Source organism: Arachis ipaensis, chromosome B05 (assembly GCF_000816755.2).
Source record: "Arachis ipaensis cultivar K30076 chromosome B05, Araip1.1, whole genome shotgun sequence".
NCBI classification, from domain to species: domain Eukaryota; kingdom Viridiplantae; phylum Streptophyta; class Magnoliopsida; order Fabales; family Fabaceae; genus Arachis; species Arachis ipaensis.
In genome coordinates, this window is record NC_029789.2 from 73782214 (window position 1) to 73804250 (window position 22037).

Below are 22037 nucleotides of genomic sequence, written 5' to 3' on the forward strand. Positions count from 1 at the left end.
GTAATCTTCATTGTACTTGTCAACAACCACCACCACATGCCTATGAGCCTCATCCTCAACATAGCCCTCAACCATACTCACAATCTCCTTTTAACCAAATACCTTCCTATGACCCTCATCCATCATATGACCAATCACCCTTACCTCATCCTTGTGACCATTATGTTAGAAAATCCATAGAACCACCACAATTCTATCATCAATACTCCCAAGAACCACCTCAATATACACCACCTCCACGTTTTTACCAAGAAGAACCACCTTCCTATTATGAACTCTTTCTCCAAAATAATGAACCCTCCTATCCACCCCAAGCCCCAATGGATGATTCTCTCACTTTATTCCTTCAAAGGCAAGAAGAGATGAAGAGGGATGTACTAGAATTCACAGCCGCCTTGGGTGAGGTGGTAAACCGATTAGCCTCCCAATGCTTGAGCACTCAAGGAGCTCCCATGGCCACATATGGAGAATCAATAGAAGAGTGTAGCATGAAGGAGAGATTGGAAAATCCGGTGGAAAATGAGGGATTAGATTTTGTATTGGAACAATTGATGAAGCCTATGATTGTTGAAGAAGAGGAAGAAGTGGTTGAAGATTTAGGAGACGTTGAAAGTCCATGGGAATGTAGAATCATGGAGTCCTCTTCCAAGAAGCTTGAAATTGATGTTGAGGAGGGTGTACAACCTCCAAAACATATCATGGTTAAAGATTTTGAAGAGGTTTATCAAGAGATGGATTCAATTATTAGTGAGTTCTTATCCACAATCGAATCCTCCCCCATTGGACTTGACATGGAGATTAAAGAATAAGAGGCACAACCTCCCATGTCTTTGGTAAGTAATGAAAAAAAGATTGAATTGGAAGAAAGCTACCAACAGGAAGAAGCTGGAATTGAAGAAGCTTGCCTAGAGATGGAAGTAATCAAGGAGGAACACAAGGAAGTAGAGCTTGTAAGAACATTGGAAACACCTCTCCCCAAGCCATCACCATCCATTCTTTCATTTAAGTGGGTAAATCTCTCATCTCTAAGCTTAATTAGCCCACTTGAATATGGTTTGCTTGAGACGGATGGGCAACTTAGAGCTCTTTATGGCTTTAAGAGCAAAAAGGAGATGGTTAGTGGTTGGCATTGTGAATTAAAGTTCATGATGGTTGCATGCTCAAGGCTTAAAAGCAAAGGTTGGTGTAGAACTAGATCGCTTGGGTCTAGGATGATATTTGGTCGCTTTAGTCAGAATTCATCTTGCTTGCCACCCGGATGGTCTAATGAGAATCAACTTGAAGACGGGTGTCAAAACAAAGTATGGGAGCCCAGATCGCACAAGGAGAATCAATTTTGGGAGCTCATGGTTTGTGAAGAATTCCATCAAAGCTTGGTAACATTAATTTTGAAGAATGGAGCTTATTGGAAGTCCAAGCATTGGTGGTTGTTCAAGGAAGAGTTCAAGCACAAGCCACCATGATGAGGAGCTCCCCATAAGTCCAACTTAAGGACAATAAATAAAAGTGCTAGGTAGGAGACACCTCACCATGGTAACATCTTTCCATTTTTATCTTTTGTAAATATTGGTAGAATTGGTTTAATTTCAAGTTTTGATTGGTTTGTTGAGTTCATTTAAGAGTTTAGTATGTTAAATAAGGTTTTAGGGTGTTCTGGTAGCTGTTTGGAGGTTTGGAATGCTTGGTTTGGTGCAAGAACATGGAAAAATTTTGAAAAAACAGAGTACCAACCCATGCGTACGCGTCACCCACGCGTACGTGTGGATCAAAAATTTTCACCTCCATACCAAATCCAGAGAGTTATGCCTACTTCATGCCAACTTTGTGCGCGAGGCACAGGCCTACCCATGCATACGTGTCACCTCACGCATACGCGTCGCCTCTCTGAATAACCCAACACGCTTACGCGTGAGCCACGCGTACACGTCTCTCCCATTTCACCAACCCACGTGCATGCGTCACTGCACTCGTACGCGTGGTATGCCTGTTTCACCTAGGGGTGTACATGGGCCGGGCCACACTGGTTTGGCTTAACCCAGACCTGACCCGAAATATAGACCGGGCCTAATTTTTAGACCCTAACCCGATCCTAGACCCGATGAAACCTACGCATCTTCGGGCCGGGTGAAAACCAGGTAAAAACCGGGTCTTTAGCATGTAAAAATCACCTAATCTCCAACCATTATTTCACAATTCACATAGTAAAATTCATTTCAAAAAATATAACAAGAACCAACCTTTCTCTAAAATTAAAGCATAACCATAATCAATACTAATATTGTCTAATAACACCAAATATTTAAATCATTACAAATAACATAATATTATGCATTAGTCTAAAGTCTTATGCATTTTAAACATAAAACATTAACTTATAATCTTATAATGATTAATAACACAAAATATGAAGGTTTACAATATTTAAATTCCACATAAGAATAGCCATCATCCATCACTAATAATACAAAATATTAATTGTGTATGATGACCGGGCCACCGGGCCGAGTTCGGGTGACCCGAGCCATGGCCCGGACCCGACCCGAAATAATGACCGGGTCTATTTTTGAGACCCTTACCCGACCCTAGCCCCGATAAAATCACACTAAATTAGCCCATAAAGTGTTCAGGGCCGGGCCGGGTCTTCGGGTCGGGTCGGGCCATGTACACCCCTAGTTTCACCACTCTTCTCTTCTTCTCTTCTCTTCTTCCCTTCTCTTACCCATCATCCAACACTACCAAACACCATTTATAACCATTCCTTTTAGTTAGTTAGCTATTTAGCTAGTTTCATTTTTGTTTAATTTTCTGTTTTTCATGATAAGTATTGGATTATTGATTTTGTTTGCTGTATATTGCTGCTTATTACTAACTGAATGCAATTTTAGCATACATGTTTTTGGATATTCATTGTTGGATTCTCTTGTTGAGGTTACAATTCATTACTTGGTTTTGAACTTTTCATGCTTAACCTTTGTGAACACCAAGTGAATGACATTGCCTTCAAGCATGTTAAATCTTTTTGAATTGCATTTGGCCACCATGTGATTTGAATTCTTTTCTTTGATTAGGTAATTTCTTGATGGATGTTGTGCATTTATCTTAATGCATTGCGCTTCTTGATCATATGCATCCATATGTTTTTGGCTTGAATGCTTTCATGCTTCTTTATTGCTTGTTTGGTTGTCTTAACCTACGAGTTTAGAGCATCTCAAGCACACTAGAACGAGTAAAGTGCATGTTCCTTTTTGTGTAACTGTGACATAGTTCTTTTTATGCTAGTGTGTTTCTAGACCGCATGCATCTTAGAACTCACACACTTGTTTCATTAATGTCGCACATTGGGTCACTCACTCAATTCTAGTGATTATTATCTCATTCCAACAATTTATGCTTCCTTGCTTTTGCATTTACTTGTTTTCTTATCTGGTTTCTATTTTTCATGGAGGATGTACCATAAGCAAAAACAGAAGCGGGAGAAAAAATACGCAGCAACCGGTTGATCCACAAGCTGAACGTGGCAATCCGGCAAGTCGCCATACCCCCTTGCTCATCTTTGAATGCACTGAGGACGGTGCAAACTTTTAAGCGTGGGGAGGTCGTCTGACCGAATCGGCGCTTTTGCGTGACAAATTTCTAATCCCAACACCTATGCATTTCATTTTTAGGTCTTTTAGGATTTTTAGTTGTACTTGCTTATTTTGCATATAATAATAAGCTTAGTCAAAATAATGAATATTTTTCAAGAAAATTTTATCTATAGGGCATCCCAATTGATTTGAGTAAAAATTTTTTTCATTAAACTTGCTTGAACTATATATTGTGGAACATGATTTTTGAGCTAAGAACACAAGCATGTGAGATTTGAGCCTAATTGTGTGGTTACATCTTATAACCACTTATTTTCATTCTTGTGTGTATTATTCTCTTTCTATGATTGCAATCCTTGATTTGTTTGATTCCTTATGTCCATTATTCCATGTATATATGCATTTAGATGATTAAGGCCATTGTTTCATTAGCTCACTTACCCAAATAGCCTTACCTTTCATCGTCCATTGTTAGCCACTTTGAGCCTACGATTAACCCACTTTGTTCTTAATATTAGCACATTACAAGCCTTAAAGCAAAAAAACAATAAATGTCCTTTATTTGGATCTTTGATTAGCTTAGGCTAGTGAGTGTGTGTATCATTCAAGTGTGGGGAAACTTGTGACATTGGTTGTGAAAAAGTGAAGAATGGGTAGTTAGGTTTGTTTAGAATTGTATAGGTTGTTATATAGGTTAGGTGGAAAGTTTAAGTTAATCAAAGATTCAAATTCTAGTCCACTTAACCATATGCATCCTTACCTTTACCCTAGCCCCATTACAACCTATGGAAAGTCCTCGTGATATTTGTATGCATGCATGAAATAATTGTTGATTGTTAGATGAAAAATAAATCTTAGAAAGCATGATTAGGGGAGAATCGAGTGAATCAACCCCGTACACTTGAGTGATTAGAGCGCATACACATCCGGTGAGGGTTCGATTGCTCAATTACATGTTTTCACCATGATCATCACTTCTCTAGCAAGTTTGTAAAACCTTTAATAACTCAATTCAATTGTGGTTTGATTTGAGTGCTATACCTTTAGCCCTTATGTGCATACATACTTTCTTGGAAGTTGATTTGTTTTGACCAAGTAATTGCATCCATTTAGATACTTGCATTTAGATAGTTGCATGTAGGTAGATTGCATATAGTTAGTTTGCATTTAATAAATGGTAATACCCTTTGTCTCTTTCTTTGTTTAGCATGAGGACATGCTATGGTTTAAGTATAGGGAGATTTGATGCACCACTATTTCGTGGGGCATTTTATGCTAAATTGAGGGGATTTTATCACCTTTTCTCACACTTATTCAATGAAATAGCATGGTTTTGTAATTCTCCCTTAATTTGTGCTTAAATGTAAAAACATGCTTTTTAGGCCCTTAATTGGTTAATTTTAATTCACCTTTGATTCCACTAGATGCCCTGATGTGTTCGTCAGTGAATTCAGGTTGAAAAGGCTAGGAATGGATCAAAGCAGTGAAGAGAAAGGCATGCGAAGTGGAGAGATCATGGAAAATCAAGGATTGGGAGTGCATTCATCAGCGCGCACGCGTGGAATGCAACGCACGCGTGAACATGGAGTCGCATGGCGACGCGTACGCATGACATGACGCGTACGCGTGGAATGTAAAAATTCCAATCGACGCGTACGCGTGACCTATGCGTACGCGTCGCAGCTCGCACGTGACCTCATTAAAGTGAAAATGCTAGGGGCGATTTCTGAGCTTCTCATGCCCAGATCCAACTCATTTTCTGAGCCTATTACATGTAGAATTTAAGAGGAATCAAGGGGGAGCACATAGTTTAGTTTTCATGATGCTTTAGTTAGTTTCTAGAGAGAGAAGCTCTCTCTTCTCTCTAGAATTAGGTTAGATGTAGATTAGGATTTCTTAGATCTAGGTTTAATTCATGCTTTAATTTATTTTTACTTTCTAATTTCTTGTTCCTCTACCTTTGCTTTCCTTAGTTTAGTATTTTACTCTTTGTATGTGTTTACTTTGTTGTTGATGCACTCTTGTTTCTTTAATCTTCCTTTAATGCAATTTATGTTTGATTTCCGTTATTATTGATTTGAGTTGTTGTTGTTAATTTCTTACAATTGGTAGTTGTAGATTTATATCTCTTGCAATCTTATTTTGCTTTTCTTTTGTGCCTTCCAAGTGTTTGACAAAATGCTTGGAAGGATGTTAGAGTAGATTTTTGTGTTCATTGCTTGGGATGGTAATTTAGGTGAAATTGAGTTGCTAATGTCCAAGTGTTGATAATTGGTGTCCATTGACACTAGCTTCCACTAAGTTGATTAGTGAGGTGGCTAGGACTTATGGATTAGTATTAGTGTAGCTCATTTGACTTTCCTTCACTTGTTATAGGATGACTTAATGAGATTGATCCTTACAATTATCATGTTGTGGTTAGTAACAAGGATAAAGATCCTTAACCATCAACCCTTGCCAAGACTTTTTTATCATTTGAGTTTCATTTACTTTCTTGTCATTTAAGTTTCTTGTCCCTTATCACAAAACCCCAAATACTTGTCCCATAACTAATAATAAGAACACTTCCCTGCAATTCCTTTGAGAGACGACCCGAGGTTTGAATACTTCGGTTTTTATTTTTATTGGGGTTTGTACTTGTGACAAACAAATTTTTGATTGAGAAATTGTTTGTTGGTTTAGAACTATACTTGCAACGAGAAATTATTTGTGAAATTCTATAGCACGAAAAATCCCTTCATCACTTAGCATAAGAAGGTCTGTTCAAGAGCTTCTACAAAAGGGATCTTTATCTCTAATGTTCTGAGATACTCCGCAAAGTGGACAAACTGTTTATCCCTTTCCTCTTGACAGAGTTTCTGAGGAAATGGCATCTTAGCCTTGTATTCATCAACCTTGGTTGATGAAGGCCGAATGCCATGTGAGTTGGAAGGGGGTTACTAGCTTGCTTAGGAGGGTTGTTATTAGGCTGTGACTGACCTCCTTTGCATGGGCATGCAATGCCCATGCTGCTGCCCCCTTGGGAGTTTAAACGCCCACTCTCTGCCCTTTCCTAGCATTCAAGCCAAGAGGGATACCTCTCTGGGTGTTTGAACACCCAGTCTCTGCCCTTTTCCTGGCGTTCAACGCGAGGAGTGGTGCTTTTCTGGGTGTTTGAACGCCCAGAACCATCTTATGCAGAGATCTGGTTATCCTCTATGGGCTTTTCGTTCTTATTGGGCTGAGGTTGGGAGCTTAAGGTTTTCCCACTCCTCAGTCGAATGGCCTACCATTCATCTGTTATCTACTTAGATAACTGCTGCCTTGTCTGACTCAACTGGGCCTCTACATTTTTGTTAGAAGCCTGAGTTTCTCGCAGAGCCTCTTGCAGTTCTAGCATTTACTGGGCAAGGGCTTGTAGTTGCTGAGTCAATGGGCCATCCTGCTCTAAGGGGGTTAGGTTCAGCAACTACTGCCTTAACCTCTCCTTTTATAGAGGCCTCAGGAAATGAGTACGGATGCTTATTAATGGCAACTGTCTCAATAAGCTCTTGGGTTTCTTGAATGGTCTTTCTCATGTGCATGGAACCACCAGCAGAGTGGTCCAAGGACATTATAGCCATGTCTGAAAGCCCATAGTAGAAGATGTCTAACTGTACCCATTCTGAAAACATTTCAGTGGGACATTTTCTTAGCATCATCTTATACCTCTCCCAGGCATCATAAAGAGATTCACCATCTCCTTGTTTGAAACCTTGGATGTCCAGTCTCAGCTGGGTCACCTTTCTTGGGCGGAAGTATTGGTTTAAAAACTTATCCACTAGCTGTTTCTAAGTTTTTAAACTAGCTTTAGGCTGGTTATCTAACCACTTTTTTTCTTGATCCTTTAAAGCAAAAGAAAATAGCAATAACCTGTAGACCTCTTGGTATACTCCCTCACTGTGTACTGTGTTAGCAATCCTTAAGAAATCTGTAAGAAATTCTATAGGTTCTTCCTGAGAAAGCCCAGAATATTAGCAGTTCTGCTCCACCAGAGTAATAAGTTGATAGCTTAATTCAAAGCTACTAGCTCTTATTTGAGGTATGCTGATGCTTCTTCCATAGAAATCAGTATTGGGACTTGTATAAGATCCCAAAGTTCTTCTGAGCTCTTCATTCCCACTTGGGTTCAAGATTAAGAAAGGTAGAAGATGAAGAAGGAAGAAGATAGAAGTAGTAGAAGAAGAGATAAAAGTAGAAAAGATAAATAATAATTAAAATTTTTTTATTTATTTAAACCGAAAATAAAAAAGAAAAAATTAAAATTTAATTACTAAATTTTGAAAATATAAGAGAGAGAAGAAGAAGAAAATTTTCAAAAATTAGAAGAGAGAAGAAGTTAGTTAGGATGTTTTGAAAAATAAGAGAGAAAAAGAAGTGATTAATTAAGAAAAGATTTGAATTTTAAAAATAAGATAAGAAAAGAAAAGATTTGAAATTAAAATTTAATAAGAAATTAAAATGATATGAAAAAGATTTAATTTTAAAATTTAAAAAGAAAAGATAAGTTTTAAAATTAAAAAGATTTGAATTTAAAATTTGAAATTTGAAAATTAAATTTTTAATTTTGAAATTTTTAAATTTGAATTTTGAAATTTGAAATTTAATTTTTTTAATTCTAAATTTTGAAATTTTAAATTTTGAATTTTGAATTTGAAACAAGATAAGATGAAGATTTGAAAAAGATTTGAATTTTGAAGAGGTTTAATTTTTTAAAATTGAAATTTAAATTTTAAATTTTAGATTTTGAAATTGAATTTTGAAATTTGAAATTTCAATTTTTGAAATTTTGTAAGTTGAAATTTTAAATTTGAAATAAGATAAGATAAGATTTTGAAAAAGATATGATTTTTTATTTTGAAAAGATTTGATTTTTTTTTGAATTTTAAAATTAAGATAAGATAAGATAAAAAAATTTTAAAATTAAAATCTGAATTTTTAACTTAAAATTTCGAAAATTACTTAAAATAAAAATAAAAAAGATATTTTTTATTTTTGAATTTAATGATGAAAAAGAAAAACAAGTAAAAGACACAAGACAATTTTTACATCTAGCACCCATTAATTTCGAAATTTTTTGGAGGGAAACACAAAGGGACACCAAACTAAAAAATTTTAAGATCAAAGCACAAAAGAGACTCAAGAACACTTTGAAGACTCACAAGAACACAAAGAACAAAATTCAAAGACTTAAAGAACACATGAACATAAAAAGAACACCAAACTTAAAATTTTTAGAAAACTAACAAGAAATTTTAGAAAAACAAAAAGAAAAACACAATAAAACACCAAACTTAAAGATTTGAAACAAGATTTAACCAAAGAAAATATTTTTGAAAATTTTTAGAAAGAAAGACTCCAAGAACACGAAAAATTCAACAAGAACAAGAACATAAGACTCAAACTAAGAATAAAAATTAAACAAATAAAATAAAAATTATTTTTGAAAACTTTTAATATTTTCGAAAATTTGAAGAAAATAAAAATAAAGGACTCTAATCAAAGTTATACTCTTGCAAAAATCAAAGACTCAACAAGAACATAAATTGAACAACGAAAAGAAAAAAATATTTTTGAAAAGGTTTTTAATTTTTCGAAAAAATAAGAAGAAAAAAATAAAAATAGAGGACTCAAAACTCAATTAAAAATATCAACAATCTCCGGCAATGGCGCCAGTTTGTCCAAACTCAACAATCTCCGGCAATGGCGCCAAAAACTTGGTGCACGAATCCCCACACTTTCGTACAGCTGTACCAGCAAGTGCACTGGGTTGTCCAAGTAATACGTGAGCGAGTCAGGGTCGATCCCATGAGGATTGTGGCTTGAAGCAAGCAATGGTTGTCTTGCAGGTCTTAGTCAGGCGGAATCAAAAGATTGTTTGAGGTTGTAAGAGTAATGTATACCTTAAAATCATCAATAGGAATTATATGCTGGGAATAGTAAATAATAGGAATAGAGTTGTAAGAAAAATGTCCGAAAGGGGTAAAACCAATTGGATTAAATAATAGGAATAGAGTTGAGAGTTAGAGTTACTTTGTCTTTCTGAATTAACTTTGGTACTACTGCTCTCCTTGCTTGTGAGTGATTTCTTCAATGGCAGGTTGTATGTGACTGACACTGGTTTGAGCAGCTGCCAATACTCCTCCGGAGCTAAACTCCAGGTTTAATGCGGATCCATCTCTACTTGAGGGTGAAGCGCGTTAGGTTCTAACCTCTACCACAGAGACCCTAATCTTCCCATAAATCGGCTGAACTGATGTCTCAAGAAGTCCCCAACGAAGTCATGGACTAGCCGTCTGAGAGCCGTGTATTCAAGCTGGTGGTTCATCATTGTCCGATGAAAGACACACTCTGAACCCATGTAGAATGTGATAACCTTATGCCAGTTCAACGCATTCATAGTGATGAAGAACAAATACACATCTTAAAATTAATCAAACACGGATTGAGAAGAGAAACAGTAATACTTTTATTAATTCATAGGACTTAGGAGGGCTCCTCCCCTCAGCCTAGGAGGTTTAGAAACTCATACTGAAGTAAAAATACAATGTAAAATGAAAATAGGGCTTAATAGGTTCAAAAACTCTTTAATTAAATAAATTAAAACCCTTAAATACTAAACAAATGACTAGTAAGGGTAAAACAGTCTATTTAGTGCTAAAATCCACTTCTGGAGCCCGCTTGATGAGTGTTTGGGCTGAGCTTTGATGAGATTCACGTGCAATGAGGCTCCTTGGGCGTGGAACTCCAGCTAGGGTGTCCTCTCTGGGCGTTTGTACATTGGTTTCTGCTCTTTGGGTGCTGGACATCTGGAAGGGGGAAGGATGTTGGCGTTGGACGCCAGTTTTGAGCCTTCTAATCCAAATCAAAGTATGGACTATTATATATTTCTGGAGAGCTCTGGAAGTCATTTTTCCATATTTGTTGAGAGCGCTCCAATTCAACTTCTATATCTCCAGAAAAGCTCTTCCAGACTATTACAAATTTTTGGAAAGCTCTAAATGTTAGCTTTCTATAGCTGTTGAGAACACTCCATATGGAGTTCGGTAGCTCCAGAAAATATCTTTCGAATGCAAGGAGGTCAGATTCAGACAGCATCTACAGTGATTTCTCTGTCTCTGAATCAGACTTCTGCTCCAGCTCCTCAATTTCAACCAGAAAATGCCTGAAATTGTCCAAAAATACAAAAAACTCATAGTAGAATCCAAAAATATAAATTTAACACTAAAACCTATAAAAACTAAACAAAAACTACTAAAAACTATATGAAAATGATGTCAAAAAGCGTATAAAATATTCGCTCATCAATGCACTTAGCATATAACCCCAAACAAGTAATTAAAGTTAAAATTTCAGTTCAATTTGGCATTTAACAAGAATATCCACCAAGTGCATAATGAAATTTGATCTCAAACATCATCAAAAGGACATAAAACTGCACAAGCTTTCATGATATTGCCTAAGGAAAATGAAATCCAGAACAGATGTTGGCCAAACATAAGAATTGAACAAAAAATTGTCACTTAGGCAATCTATCAAACATATGGTGTGCATCACTTTCAAACAGAGATTTTCAATTCAATAGAGGCATTCATCAACCCAGAAAAATTTCAATCAGCCAATATTTAATCCAGAAAACACAAATTAACTAACCTAAACCTAAAAAAGATTGGTGAAAACAGAATTAAAAAGCACTGAGAATAAATGAAAAAAATAGACACATGGGAAGGGATCAATGAAACCTGCATTGATGAGAAGGAGGAATAACGGTGGGGTAGGGAGCAGTGGTGGTGCAGTGGCATAGAACTTCGCCGCTGCTAGTGGTTTGCTCGCCGGAACTGAAGACACCGACAGAGGCTTGACGCAAACAGGGGTGATATGTATAGAGCAGAAGAAATGGAGAAAGGCAGGAAGAAGGAGAAGGGGAAGAGAGAAGGGTGGACGACGGTGGTCGCCAGTGGTAGGGTCGTCGAACGGACGGAGGTGGTTGGGTGGTGTGTGATACGCGGAAAACTTGTCTCGTAACAAATTTCTTTCGGCAAGTGTACCAAATTCGTCGTCAAGTAAAAACTCACAATAGAGTGAGGTCAAATCCCATAGAGATTGATTGATCAAGCAACTTTAATTAGAGGAAGGTTCTAGTTGAGCGAACCAGAATTTGAGTTGAGAATTGCAGAAAATTAAATGGCGGGAAAGTAAATAGCAGAAATAGTAAATACTAAAATTAAAGAGCTGAATATAAATGGCAGAAAGTAAATTGCAGAATCTTAAATGGGAATGGGGTAATTGCTCATAAAAGTAAATGGCAGAAATTAAAGAGAATGGGTAAGATCAGAAATGGGGAGTTCATTGGGCTCAGAAGATGTTGCATTCTCCGGATCAAGTTCATTTTTATCTCTTCCTCAATCAATGCATTCATTGATCTCCTTGGCAATCTTAAGTGATCGAATTACAATTCCTTGTAATTTAATCTCTCAAATCTTGATCAATAGCCAATTCCTTGGTCAATTACTCATGAGAAGAGATGAAGTATGGTCACTGATTATACCACATGCATTTCCCAAATCAAGTGTTGGAAGGATTATAGTCACATATCCATCCAAACCCAATTTGGTCCAGCATGAGAGAGCATTTCTAGCATGATCCCTTCATTCCTCTTTCAAGGTTCAGAAGAGATCCAAGTATGAATAGCTTCTTTTCCAAGATAACTATCCAATTGGATGAAGATCGAAAGCTTTCTAGTAAAATCAAGAGAAAAGATATTGTGGTTAAAGTTAGTGCTAAAGTTAGCCACACTAACGCTACAAGTGTGGCGTTAGTGCTAAAGTTATTGTGGCTAACGTTGCACTTGCTGCCCAGTTGGTGTTTTTGGGGCTTAAAAGATGCCTCTTGTTTGTGCTCCAATTTCATACCCATTATAGAGTATTATATATTGTTGGAAAGCTCTGAATGTCAGCTTTCTAATGCAACTGAAATCACCTCAATTGGATTTCTATAACTCAAGTTATGCTCCTTTGAAGTGGACATGGTCGCTGGCATAGTTGCTAGCGTTAATGGAAAACGTGAGTCCCGATAACGCTAGCGACCAGGGGCTTAATATTTCCAGGTTCTGGAGCTCAAAATCAATGTCCACCCCATACTATTATAGATTTTTGGAAAGCTCTGGATGTCTACTTTCCAACGTCTTTGGAAGCGCATCATTTGGAGCTCTACAACTCGAGTTACACTTCTTGGAAGGTGAAGAGGTCGGTTGGCCTTACTACAGGTTGATACCATGTTCATCTTTGCACTTTCGGGGCCGGTTTTCTCCCTTACATTTAGTGTCAACCATGTAGTGCCCTATATGCTTGGAAAGCTCTGGAATCCTACTTTCCAATGCCACTAGAATCACCTCATTTAGAGCTTCGTGGCTCAAGTTATGCGTGTTTGAAGAAGTAATGCCACTAACTTTTCTCACTAACGTTGGGGCTTTCCTTCCTTCCACGTTAGTGCCCACGTTAGTGTAACTAACGTAGCCACTGACGTGGCTCTTCTCTTCTTCTTTTGGCCTGAAATCAATCAAACAAAGTGCATCAAAGTTTTGCTCTTAATCATGGGATCATGCATCATCCAATTTATCATATAATTCATGCAAAATTCTCATGAAATCATGTAAAGTGCACAATGTATGCTTGAATCAAGATGTAAGTGAATATCTACCCAAAACTCGCTTATTTTCTAAGAAAATGCATGAAACTACCTTAAAAACAGTAAAGAAAAGGTTAGTGAAACCGGCCAAAATGCCCTGGCATCACAACACCAAACTTAAAGCTTGCTTGTCCCTAAGCAAGTACTGGAACAAGAGAATGATGAATGGAATGCCAAGAGAAAATGAATCATTCTTGTGGAAGTCATGTCCCTGGTTTTATGGTGGTTTCATGCATAGCAACTTAAGTTCATTGCTTCACTGGCTTTCAGACCTTTATCATGTCCCAGAATACTCACTTTGCTTGCATCCCATGAGACTTTTATTCATTGATCCCTTTTGTTTCTTGTCAATTCAGGGCTTATTTGTATTCTTAGGCTAAGTGCTCTGTAAGGGGGCAACTCTTTAAAATAAGCTTTCAGCTAACACTCCCGAACCAGTTGGTTCAAGGTGCTAGGTGTTGAAACACCCCTACGGACTTACTTCCTGAAGTCTCTCCCCCATACATACACACCACAGGCACATGGTTTGTTTATTTTCTTTCCTTGAAATCTTGGTGTCCAGCACCTCTTTGGGCTACTAAATGTTCTATAGCAAAGATTGCTCTTGATAGTGGACTTTCAGCTGATAATCCCGGGTTAGTTAACCCAAGTTATCAGGTGATAAAGCACCTCGGAGAGCTTAGTAATCCAAGCAAATCCTTGGTACAAGAACACCACAGACACATCCCTCAAGGCTCAAACCCTTGGTGCCTAGCCTCTTTTCTTGCTATTTTTTTTTATTCTTCAACTTTGATTGTTCTTTCCCTTTTTCTTATTAGGATCTTATTATTTAGCTAGTCTCATGGGTATGTTCAAAGCATAGTATTCATGACAGATAGTTATCTTCCCACCTTGTGGTTGAACCAACTTAGCTAACTTATGACCACACCACAAACTCAGGAACTTACTCCATAGTATGAACTCCACTCTGGTCTTTTAATAAACACTCATTCTCTTTTAATTTGATTCAAAAGGGACAAGCATACAAGTAAACAAAGTAAGGATGCAGTAATAACATTCAGACTAGAAAACACAGCCTTAATCAATAAAAAGTTTAAAAGACAGAATTGACATGCTTATTCACAAGGAGCAAGCACACATACATACAAAGAACTTAGAAGACAATCATGCAATTGAATGTACTGGAAATAAGTAAGAGGAAAAAGGAACTTTACCACCTTGTAGTTCATCTTTATTGTTGTTGCCCTTTTTCTCCTACTTTTCTCCCTTCCCACACCAATTTAGACTAATTGCTTGTCTTCAAGCAGCAAATAAAACAGTGGTGGTGGGGTCGATGATGGGTTATGAACGTCTTACATACTGAAATGTAAGTGATGTATGTGGTTAAGCAAGCAAAAATTAAGGATAACACTGCAAGCCTAAGAAGCAAAGGCATTATGATTATACAAACAAGTGGTGTTGCTGGATACATTGCATAGAAAAATAAGTGGCACACCAAACTTAGTGTGACACTTTCTCTTAGAATTGATGCAAGTATCTAGAAAGATTGAAAACAGATTGTTGCAGGGCAACACCAAACTTAGAATGTGATCATATGCCAATTTTATTTGGAAAGAAGCTGAGTAAAAGAACTGTTGTATTAATAACAAAATCACCAAGAGCCAGAGCTGTCACGAACATGGGCTTCTTGGTGAGGCATTAACACAAACAGTTAGAGAGCATAGAAAATAAAGAACTAAAGCAATTACATGAATAAAGCAAAACAAAAGAAAATGTCTAATCTAGGTAATCAACCAACCGGTAGTTTGTTAATCACAATTAATCCCCGGCAACGGCGCCATAAACTTGATACGCACGGAAACTTGTCTCGAAACAAATTTTCTTTGGCAAGTATACCGAATTCGTCGTCAAGTAAAAACTCACAATAGAGTGAGGTCGAATCCCACAGAGATTGATTGATCAAGCAACTTTAATTAGAGGAATGTTCTAGTTGAGCGAACCAGAATTTGAGTTGAGAATTGCAGAAAATTAAATGGCGGGAAAGTAAATAGCAGAAACAGTAAATACTAAAATTAAAGAGCTGAATGTAAATGGCGGAAAGTAAATTGCAGAATCTTAAATGGGAATGGGGTAATTGCTCATAAAAGTAAATGGCAGAAATTAAAGAGAATGGGTAAGATCAGAAATGGGGAGTTCATTGGGCTCAGGAGATGTTGCATTCTCCGGATCAAGTTCATTTTCATCTCTTCCTCAATCAATGCATTCATTGATCTCCTTGGCAATATTAAGTGATCGAATTATAATTCCTTGTAATTCAATCTCTCAAATCTTGATCAATAGCCAATTCCTTGGTCAATTGCTCATGAGAAGAGATGAAGTATGGTCACTGATTATACCACATGCATTTCCCAAATCAAGTGTTGGAAGGATTATAGTCACATATCCATCCAAATCTAATTTTGTCCAGCATGAGAAAGCATTTCTAGCATGATCCCTTCATTCCTCTTTCAAGGTTCAGAAGAGATCCAAGTATGAATAGCTTCTTTTCCAAGATAACTACCCAATTGAATGAAGATCGAAAGTTTTCTAGTAAAATCAAGAGAAAAGATAGAAGAAGGAGAATGAAAACTAAAATTGATCCATCAAATTACAACAGAGCTCCCTAACCCAATGAAAGGGGTTTAGTTATTCATAGCTCTGGAAAATGAAAACAAAGATGGAGAATACATCATGAAAGTAAAACTAGAAGTGCAGAAAAAGTAAAATACAGAGAGTAGTTCTATGCCCAAAGGCTCCCTAAAGTTTCCAGCTCCCCAACTAATTCAAAGCTACTCCTATATATACTACTCTTTTGATCTTCTAGTTGGCTCTTCAAGTCTTGGGTATGGGCCTTTATATAGGCTCTTCTAAATTACAAAATAAAATGAAAAGCAAATTACAATTAAATGAAAATTCCTATTCTAGATGCTTCTTGTGGCCTTGATTGGTTGACAATTGTGGGCTTGCTTGCTTGAGCTTTGAAGTGGACTTGAGAGAGAAGTGAGTTAAGTTGAGGTCCAGGTGCTAAAGTTAGTGCTAAAGTTAGCCACACTAACGCTACAAGTGTGGCGTTAGTGCTAAAGTTATTGTGGCTAACGTTGCACTTGCTGCCCAGTTGGTGTTTTTGGGACTTAAAAGATGCCTCTTGTTTGTGCTCTAATTTTATTTCCACTATGGAGTATTATATATCGTTGGAAAGCTCTGAATGTCAGCTTTCTAACGCAACTGGAATCACCTCAATTGGATCTCTATAACTCAAGTTATGCTCCTTTGAAGTGGACATGGTCGCTGGCATAGTTGCTAGCGTTAATGGAAAATGTGAGTCCCGATAATGCTAGCGACCAGGGGCTTAATATTTCCAGGTTCTGGAGCTCAAAATCAATTTCCACCCTATACTATTATATATTTCTGGAAAGATTTGGATGTCTACTTTCCAACCCCTTTGGAAGCGCATTATTTGGAGCTCTACAACTCGAGTTACACTTCTTGGAAGGTGAAGAGGTCAGTTGGCCTTACTACAGGCTGATACCATGTTCATCTTTGCACTTTCGGGGCCGGTTTTCTCCCTCCAATTTAGTGTCAATCATGTAGTGCCATATATGCTTGGAAAGCTCTGGAATCCTACTTTCCAATGCCACTGGAATCACCTCATTTGGAGCTTTGTGGCTCAAGTTATGCGTGTTTGAAGAAGGCATGGTCAGGCTGCCAGGTGGGACTTTTGCCCACGTTAACTACCACGTTAATCTAGTTAACGTGGAAGCTAACGTGGGTCTTTTTGTTTTGCAAACGTTAGTGGAGATCACCTTTTCCACTAACGTTGGCATCTCCCTTTCCTTCCACGTTAGTTCCCACGTTAATCTAACTAACATGGAGACTAACGTGGGTCTTCTAGCCTTCGCAAACAGAAATCATGTAAAGTGCACAATGTATGCTTGAATCAAGATGTAAGTGAATATCTACCCAAAACTCGCTTATTTTCTAAGAAAATGCATGAAACTACCTTAAAAACAGTAAAGAAAAGGTCAGTGAAACTGGCCAAAATGCCCTGGCATCAGTGTGGTCTGGGTTGAGGGTGGTGATGCACCAGTATTTTGTGGTACATTTTAGGCTGAATTGAGTGAATTTTATCCATTATTCTCACACTTATGCATATAAATCGCATGTTTTACATTTTTCTTCCTGATTTTGTACTATCATTACAAACATACTTCTTTGGCCTTAAATTTGCTAATTTTTAATCCTCTCTTATTACCATTCGATGCTGTGATATGTGTGTTCAGTTTTTTCAGATTTTATAGGGCATGAATGGCTTAGAGAATGGAAAGGAAGCATGCAATAGTGGAAGGAACACAGAAAATTGATGTTTTGAGAAGCTGGCAGCGATGCGCACACATGGGCGACGCCTACACGCAACCAGTGCAACAGACAACCGACGCGCACGCGTGGATGATGCATACGCATGACTAGGAATTCTTTCATCAACGCGTACACATGGCTAACGCGTACGCGTGACAGAGCGTCACGTGCTGCAATTATCAGAAAATGCTGCGGGTGAATTCTGGGCTGCTTTTGGCCCTGTTTCAAGCCCGAAAGTGAAGATTAGAGGCTGCAGAGTGGAGCTGGATGGGGGGAATCATTCATTCACTTTTCATTCACAATTATTAGGTTTAGATGTAGTTTTCTAGATAGAGAGGTTCTCTCCTCTCTCTAGGTCTTAGGGTTTTTAGGTTTAGCTTTTCTCAAATTTAGATTTCTACCTTGCTTTTATTTAGCTTTCTTCTACTTTTATTTGTTCTAGTACTTTGGTTTGTCTACTTCTATTATTGATTCCTTTATGTTGCCAATTTAGTTTATGAACTCTTCTATTTCCTTTAATCCATATTAATGCAATTTATGTTTTTATGTTTATGATTGCTTCCTTTACTTTGTTGTTATTGTTTCCTCTTGCAATTGTTAGTCTTAGATTTTGCTATGTCTTGTTAGTTTTCTAAGTTTTTATTTTATGCCTTCCAAGTGTTTGATAAAATGCTTGGTTGGATTTCAAATTAGATTTTTATGTTCTTAACTTGGATTGATTAATTAGAGACTCTTGAGTTATCAAAATTCTTTTGTTGATGGTAATTGAGACTTGCTGGTTGGCTTAGGCTTTGCTAAATCTAGTCTTTGATTAGGACTTGTGAACTTAAGTTGATTTTTCTCACTTGACTTTTCTTCATTGTTAGAGGTTAACTAAGTGAAAGCAAAAGACAATTACCATCACAATTGATGATGATAATGAGGATAGGAATTCAAATTCTCTATCCTTGCTAGGACTTTTTCTTAGTTGTTATTTTATTTCCTTGTTATTTACATTACTTGCCTCTTATCACAAAACCCCCAAAAATACTTTTCTATAACCAATTAAAAGTACACTTCCCTGTAATTTCTTGAGAGACGACCCGAGGTTTGAATACTTCGGTTAATTTTATTGGGTTTGTATTCGTGACAAACAATTTAAACATTGATTGAGGTTTAATTGTTGGTTTAGAACTATACTTGCAACGCAATAATTTGTGTGAAAATCTTTACCGACATTTTTCCTCCATCAAGATTTTGGCGCCGTTGCCGGAGAATTGCAAATGTGTGCCTTATTATTAGTTATTGTGAATATTGTGAATATGTTTGCTTTTTGTTTTTTTGTTAGTTTTTGCTAGTTTTAGGAGTTTATTTTCATTAGTTTTTGTTAGTATTTGTTTTTATTTTCTCTCGCTATCATGAATTCTCACCCCTTTGGCTATGAGCTTGATTCAAATTATGTTGTAGGGAATGGAAGCTACAATGAGAAAAAGCATCAAGGATGGAATAACCAAAGGTGGGAGGAGCCTCAAGCTTACGGACAACCATCTTGGCAACAACCTCCCCCGAGGCACTATGAGCAAGAACCACCCTTTGATGCATACCCATCTAATGGCTATGGTGGACCTCTTCGTGACAATCAACAACCACCACCATATACCTATGAACCCCTTCCTCAATATAGCCCTCAACCATACTCACAAGCCCCGTTTTACCAAACACCTTCATATGATCCTAATCCTTACCCACCACACCAACCACCCTATGAGCCTGGTGCACGAAATTGTGATCTCAGGCAACGGTGCCAGAAACTCTGTACGCGTTGAAGTTTGTCACAGTCATTCAATCCCAGAATCCTACTAGGAATACCACAGACAAGGTTTAGACTTTTCGGATTCTCATGAATGCCACCATCAATTTAGCTTATACCACGAAGATTCTGATTAAGAGATCTAAGAGATACTCATTCAATCTAAGGTAGAACGGAAGTGGTTGTCAGGCAAGCATTCATAGGGAATGATGATGATTGTCACGTTCATCACATTCAGGTTGAAGTGTGAATGAATATCTTAGAAGCGGAATAAGTTGAATTGAATAGAAAAATAGTAGTACTTTGCATTAATCCTTGAGAAACAGCAGAGCTCCACACCTTAATCTATGGAGTGCAGAAACTCTACCGTATGAAAATACATAAGTGATAATAGAGGGTAAGCATGGCCGAGTGGCCAGCCTCCCATGGAGGTCTAGAGATCTCAAAATGATCAAAAGATGTTCAAAAGATGTCTAATACAATAGTAAAAAGTCCTATTTATACTAAACTAGTTACTAGGGTTTACAGAAGTAAGTAATTGATGCATAAATCCACTTCCAGGGCCCACTTGGTGTGTGCTTGGGCTGAACTTGAATGTTACATGTGCAGAGGTCATTCTTGGAGTTGAACACCAGTTTGTAACGTATTTCTGGCGTTCAACTCTGGCTTGTGACGTGTTTCTGGCGTTTAACTCCAGACAGCAGCATAGAACTGGCGTTCAACTCCCTTTTACGTCGTCTAAACTCGGCCAAAGTATGGCCTATTATACATTGATGGAAAGCCCTAGATGTCTACTTTCCAACGCAATTAGAAGTGCGCCAATTTGAGTTCTGTAGCTCCAGAAATTCCACTTTGAGTGCAGGGAGGTCAGAATCCAACAGCATCAGTAGTCCTTCTTCAACCTCTGAATCTGATTTTTGCTCAAGTCCCTCAATTTCAGCCAGAAAATACCTGAAATCACAGAAAAACACACAAACTCATAGTAAAGTCCAGAAATGTGAATTTAGCATAAAAACTGATAAAAACATCCCTAAAAGTAACCAGATTCTACTAAAAATATACTAAAAATAGTGCCAAAAAGCGTATAAATTATCCGCTCATCACAACACTAAACTTAAATTGTTGCTTGTCCCCAAGCAACTGAAAATAAATTTGGTTTTAAGGGTTACTGGCTTTTTGCTCTTGCCTCTTGGTTTTAAGAGCTTTGGCTTTTTCTGCTTGCTTTTTCTTTTTTTTCTTTCTATTTTTTTTTCGCTATTTCTCTTTTTTTTTTTCTACAAGCTTTGTTCTTTGCTGCTTTTTCTTGCTTCAAGAATCATTTTTATGATTTTTCAGATTATCAAATAACATGTCTCCTTGTCATCATTCTTTCAAGAGCCAACATATTTAACATTCTTAAGCAACAACTTCAAAAGACATATGCACTGTTCAAGCATACATTCAGAAAACAAGAAGCATTGTCACCACATCAATATAATTAAACTAAGTTCAAGGATAAATTCAAAACTCATGTACTTCTTGTTCTTTTGAATTAAAACATTTTTCATTCAAGAGAGGTGATGGATTCATAGGATATTCATAACTTTAAGACAATGTTACTAAATATTAATGATCATGTAATAAGACACAAACATAGATAAGCACTTGACATAGAGAAAACGAAAAACAGAGAAATTAAGAACAAGGAATGAATCCACCTTAGTGATGGTGGCGTTTCCTTCTTGAGGAACCAATGATGTCCTTGAGCTCTTCTATGTCTCTTCCTTGTCTTTGTTGCTCCTCCCTCATTGCTTTTTGATCTTCTCTAATTTCATGAAGGATGATAGAGTGCTCTTGATGTTCCACCCTTAATTGTCCCATGTTGGAACTTAATTCTCCTAGGGAGGTGTTGATTTGCTCCCAATAGTTTTATGGAAGAAAATGCATTTGAGGCATCTCCAGGATCTCATGGTGATGAGCTTCATGTGTCTCTTGAGATCCATGAATGGGCTCTCTTGCTTGCTCCATCCTTTTCTTAGTGATGGGCTTCTCTTCCTCAATGGGAATGTCTCCTTCTATGAAAGCTCCAACTGAGTAACATAGATGGCAAATAAGATGAGGAAAAGCTAGCCTTGCCCCAGGAGAGGGCTTTTCGGCTATTTTGTAGAATTCAAGGGAGATGACTTCATGAACTTCTACTTCTTCTCCAATCATGATGCTATGGATCATGATGGCCCGATCCACAGTAACTTCAGATCGGTTGCTAGTGGGGATGATGGAGCGTTGGATAAACTCTAACCATCCTCTAGCTACAAGCTTGAGGTCCAGTCTTCTTAGTTGAACCGGCAGGATCCTGTGGGGTCCACAGATCCTGAGGTGATCCTGTGGGATCCACAGATCCTAAGGTGTTCAAGGATTTATAACCTTGCACCAAATTAGGCATGCAAAATGCCCTTTCACACAACTCTGGGCGTTCAGCGCCAGATTGGTGCTTGTTCTGGGCGTTGAACGCCCATTTGTTGCCCATATCTGGCGTTGAACGCCAGAACCATGCTTGTTCTGGGCGTTCAGCGTCAGCTCTT